General features: G+C 32.6%; 1 long non-coding RNA gene across 1 annotated transcript; it reads right to left on the bottom strand.

Moving 5' to 3' along the window:
- Nucleotides 1–4,448: 4,448 nt before the first annotated feature.
- LOC108469110 (uncharacterized) lies at nucleotides 4,449–5,773 on the bottom strand. Its single transcript, XR_001869043.2, has 2 exons — nucleotides 5,282–5,773; nucleotides 4,449–4,837 (listed from the first exon to the last, which is right to left on the bottom strand). It is a non-coding gene; the product is annotated as an uncharacterized LOC108469110 (long non-coding RNA).
- Nucleotides 5,774–6,004: the final 231 nt, after the last annotated feature.

Here is a 6,004-nt window from a genome sequence, read left to right as displayed (position 1 = left end):
TCACATCGAAGTAGATCCAAGATGATTTGGCATCCTTACGTTGACAAGGAGCAGATCGAAGACATAGCAGATTTGGCTTTCACGTGTTTACGCTGAAGTAGATCTAAGATAATTTAACATCTCTGTATTGTCAGAGAACAAATCGAAAAAACAGATTTGGCATCTCCATATTCGACGGAGAGCAGATCGAAGACATAGCAGATCTGACCTTCATTGAAGCAGATCCAAGATGATTTGACATCTCTGTATTAGACGGGGAGCAGATCGAAGACACAGCAGATCTGACCTTCATTGAAGCAGATCCAAGATGATTTGGCATCTCTGTATTAGACGGGGAGCAGATCGAAGACATAACAGATTGGACTTTCATTGAAGCAGATCCAAGATGATTTGGCATCTCTGTATTAGACGGCGAGCAAATCGAAGACATAGCAGATCTGACCTTCATGTGTTTACGTCGAAGCAGATCCAAGATGATGATTGGCATCTCAGATTAGACGGGAGCAAATCGGAGATAACAGATTTGGTATCTCTCAGATTAGACGGGAGCAGATCGAAAATAATGATTTGGCGTCTCAGATTAGACGGGAGCAGATCAAAGATAGCAGATATCGCCTTCCTGAGTTGCAGTGAAGCAGATTGAAGCCGTCAAGAGGCCATTTAAAGAAGATCAAGGATCAAGAACTCAAGACTCAGCGAGCCCGGGTAAAGTTGGTCCTTTTACAGTCTTTGCTCTATTCCTGTTACACAACAATGAGCAAAGAGGGGCAGCTGTAGACACTCAATTTTGCCCGGGCCCAGAAATAAGTCCAAAAACAAAAATAATAAACCCCCCCAAAAAAACACGAAATCTAAGTTTAGTCCAGAATTACAAATATAATTTGGCCCAATCAGAATGACCCATTACTTGAAAAGATTTAAGGTCCATCTACAAGTTTGACTCATATGAAAATATAATCTTCAATGATATGCAATCTTAGATATGATACAATCTTAAATATGATTGCAATCTTAGATATGATATGCAATCTTAGAAGATATGATTTTGAAATATTAGATATTTAATTTGTAGATACCTTTTAATCTTAATCGTTGATGTAATTGATCTGTATCGTTGGATTTGAGGAGGTTCAACTATAAATAGAGGCCTCTCCCTTCATTGTAAACACACTGGAGTTTTGGGAAACAATAAAAAATTTTAAGAGCTTTCACTCAAATTTCTCTCCCTCTTACGTTCTTATTTTCTACGGTTTATTCTTATTTTATTCTTTGTTCATCTTTGTTTTTCAACCCTTTTATTTTGATTTAATCCATGTTTCCTAATTTTTTATATATTTTAATTTTTTAATAATTTTAGTATCATATCAAACTTTTTCATTTTTAATAATTTTTTAGTATTACTCTTAGTAAATTAATTTTAAATTTTACTCAAATCATTATTTTAAAAAATATATTTCATTTAATTGTCATATTTTATCCAAAAAGTTTTTCTAAAATGAGGCAATGTTTTTCGTATTTAGGAATTCGGGAAATAGTGCCCTAACATGTTGGGTTGCGATTTTCCGTTTGTCTAAATGCCTAAAGTATCATTCTAAATAGATTTTGTAAATCACGAGATGATTTCAATTATGAGAGTTTAAGAATATCGTGTCCTATCATGCTGGATGTGATGATTGTATTCTTTCGGAGCTAAGGAATCTCGATTTTTTCAACTTAAATAATTCTGGTTTTAAAAAAGGGATCCTATTTTTAAATCCTTTCAAATTTTTGACATTAAGACTGAAAACTATTCAATTTGGTACCAATTTTGGACGTTGCGAGGGTGCTAATCCTTCTTCGTACGTAACCGACTCCCGAACCTGTTTTCTTAATTTTCGTAGACCAAAACGTTTTATAAGGTGATCCAATCACACCTAAAAAGGTTGGTGGCGACTCCCGTTTTCATTTTTCAAAAGTCGATCCCCATTTTTCAAACATCCCTTTTTAAAAAATGGTTTCGACAATAACATCTCACTTTAGAAATTATGGATAACAAAATATTACTAGGAATTTCTATTTTCGCATAGCTAAGCTATAAGTGATTGAAGCATTGGGATGCTCTTGAAATTGTACAAGGCTTGTGGGCCTTGAAATTGAAGCCTTGTGGGACTTGGTTTTGGCATGTCAGAGTGTCTACATTCATTTATTGGTCGGCAATTGAAAGAAACCAACAACTTAAATGCAATAAAAAATTTTCAACTTCAGTTTCACCCTTCTGGCACCAACCCAAGCAAACTTTAGAAAAGCCTTTGTTCTATACCACCTCACGTATTAAAATTTTGCTAATAAGTGGCTTAAGAGTTTATAAGTGTAAGCAATAATAAATACGAATAATTATAAAATCAAATCAAATAAATATAAATTAAAAATGAACGAAAGATTAAAATATAATATGATAAGATAAGAACCATGAGAACTATAATATTTTTAATCCTTCTTCTATATTACACCCAACTTTATTTTTATTTTACTATGATGTTATAAGTAGGGGTGAGTCAAAAGTTTTTCTCACAAACTAAAATTAAATTATATATTTTATGAGCTCAAATATAAATTAATTTTTTTAATAATTTATATCTTATAATTTAAAATTCTATCTAATTTTACCTTTAACTAAATTAACTAAAATAAAATTTTATATTCTTAAGGAGTCTAGCCTCACGTTACAAGTAAAAGCTCAGATATCAATAATTTTAATATCAATTAAGTGCATAGTAGTGTTGAGAATTATTTGAAAGATTTCATTTCACCTTTTATTTGATGATGAAATGAGAAAAAGAGAAAAACTGAGTCTGTGGTTTTTTTAGTAAAATAAATTAAATCGTGAATCCATAACTTACAAAAATTAATTTGATTTAAAGATAAAACACAATTTGATTATCATAATTTTTATTTTAAAAATTATTATGATTTTATTTTAAGAATTTTGAAGTATAATCAAATAAAACTTATAACAATACTAGAAAACTTAGAGATTTTTGCTAACAAAACTAAGCTTTCATCGGTAAATAATACTCTTATTTAAATGTTTTAAGGATGATAAAAAAAATTCTTAATTATTTTTTTATATCATTACTCTGGCCAAGTGGTCACGTATCATATGGTTATAATTTACCTAATCAGGGTGCTACCACTCCACGATGTACATAACGAGTGATGGCCATTTGCTCCTTGGATAAAGCATATCGTCGAAAAATAATCTCTGATATGGTGGCAAACACTACGTTGTTCAAGTATGATATCTACTAGAATTGCAAAAATATACAAATACATTTATATTCATTAATAGGAATACAAAATTTCATTGAATGTGAATGCAACATCAACATACCTTTATACCTACTCTTCTACCAATTTCTTGACGCATCTATGTCAAATCCCTCCTATAGTAAGTATGGTCCAAGTGATCCCTAAATCTATTTTAATATCCAATGCAATAGAATATAGTCATGTCCATGTTTGCAAGAGCAAGCAACAACCGTTTACTTTGTCGATCAGTTCACAAACTGTCCTACAAAACGCTCTATAAAAATATGCTAGAGTAGTAGAACCTCGATTTAATCTATTGACAACATTAAAACAGTCAAATAAAGGAAAATACATGGTATGGACCTTATTGAGAGATAGAGCATCTAAGCTTTGTGTGTATCAATCCATCTCCTTCACAATGGCATGCAGTGAAGGGTTCAATTTGATAAGCTTTTCCAACCATGTGTATTTCACTCAACACTAGTCTAAATCATTCTCTATTTCTCCCTTGACGGCACGACATCCAACAACCAACTGCACTCATACTTCGAATTGATGCCACTAGCTTCGAATACCACCTTCTTAGTAATTAGAAGGTTGGTTATTAAAGTAGTATCTTGTAGCATAATGATCGTCCACTCGAATAAAAAATGAAATGCAAATGTTTTCTGTTTTCATCCTTCAAAGGCGGTAACCAACTCTAGAATGATATTGAACTTTGCCATTAATGATACCACAGGAAATGAATGTATGAAACAATTATGCCATGTCATCCGTGTCCCTTCTCAATGTTAGGATCGACTCGATTAAGCAACGAACAATAAAAATAGCAGAATAAATTGAGAAATTGAACACACAAATTTAACGTGAAAAAACCCTCCAAAGAGGATAAAAAAACCACGGGCAAAAATAATTTTACTATAATGGCAAAAGAACGAAGAGTACAAAAGATGAAGATAAAGACTAAATCTCAAAAACTGAAAATAAAGAACCCTCAAAATGTAAACACAAAATTCTCTAAATATGTTATGAGTTCTAATCTCTAATGGGTGTATCTTTCTAAGGTTGTAAAAAAACCTATATATAGGCTAAATTCATAGGTCAAATAATAATAAAATAATCTAAACTAATCAGTGTTTAATTGAAACAAGTAAACAGAGTTTAACTGAAAGATTATTTTTCAAATTTTACTGAAAATAGGAGTCATATTTAACAAATCTCCACCTGGACTCATATTTCCACAATGCCATTGTAATAGCCCATTTCGCCCGGGCCCATTGGAATAAAAAATAGAAATTAAAAACCAAAAATAAAACAAAAATAAAAAAAAACCTCAAAAATAATAAAGGTCCATTACTCCAATTACATAAAATAAACACCCAACCCAATTACCAAAATAACCCATGACCCGACAAGCCCTAAAACTCGAGGCCCAATACACCCAAAATTATCTCAGCAGCACTAGAAGCTTCTGGAACGTGCCAGAATAGGCCAGAGAATTGGGACTCCCACGAGTGGCTCCTTGCGCGGCCTCCTCCACACGCCTCCTCTGTACGGTCGAATTTGCACAGGAATATACCAGAAGAATTACTAACAGAATACAACAAATAATGTAATTTTTATTTTTATTTTTTATTCCAAAAATCAGGCTATAAGAAGCCATTGATTTCGTCCCTGTAATTTTACACGCACAAGCGAAAGTACGCACGCATATTGAATACCAAAGAGTAAGAAAAATTACCAAGAGGTGATTTCCCAAACATTTTCTTCTTTCGTTTTTTAATTAGCATATAATTTTGGTATAGAAATACAAAGAGAAAACACCTGAATCGACACCAATGAAAGCCTACATCTCATATATGGATACGGGCGAGGGTCGAACATCGTTGAATTCGGGTTCATTTTTTTAATTTTGTTCTGTTTTTTTAAAAAAAAAGAAAAATAGTGGATTCAAACATTTTGCGAAGGAAAAAGAAAAAGGAAAGTATCTTACCACATTTTCATGGACGTGGCATGGATCTATTCATGGTGGTATACTATCGATTGCCAAACAAAATGGTGAATCCGTCAGATGTTAAGAACCCTAGCATTTTTAATTTTGGGGCTGTGGTTCTTTGTTTGGAAGGTTGGCAGTATTTGGGACAAAAGGATGAAAAAAGGGTTTTAAATTCATTGTGCAAAAAACGGCGCCGTTCCATGCTTTAAGGATCCGCGCGCTAGCCTGTTGGAATACCCGGATCCGCGCCTTGTCCTTTTAAATGGTCAAATTCCGAAGTGGGTCCTTCTTTCTGTGCAAAGCCCTCAAATGCATCCAGATTTCCTACTTTGTTTTTTAAAATTTAGCTCTAGAATTTGTGCATTTTTTCACCTTGATCCGCGGTTCAATGCAGCATTATGGGCGCGGGATATTTTCAATACCAGTCCCCACATGTTTGTGCGCATGGCACATTGATCTTATTTTTATTTTATTTCATTTGTAAATTGTTTCTCCTGTTTCAATTTTGTTTCAATTAAGTCTTATTTCTTTATTTTACTGCACATACATTTTTTTACATGCTTAATCATTGGTTGTGATATTTTGTGTTGTTTTGATAGCTGAATTTTGTAATCTTTTCTGTTTTTGTTCTATTATTTTAATAATTGGTGTATTATTTGAAGTAAAAATCATTTTAGTTTATGTATGCTATTAATTCTATGCTTTTTACATATCTTAATG

This window comes from Gossypium arboreum, chromosome 8, assembly GCF_025698485.1.
Source record: "Gossypium arboreum isolate Shixiya-1 chromosome 8, ASM2569848v2, whole genome shotgun sequence".
Lineage (NCBI taxonomy): Eukaryota > Viridiplantae > Streptophyta > Magnoliopsida > Malvales > Malvaceae > Gossypium > Gossypium arboreum.
The sequence above is the reverse complement of the archived record's forward strand: the minus strand, read 5'-3'. Positions and strand labels throughout refer to the sequence as shown.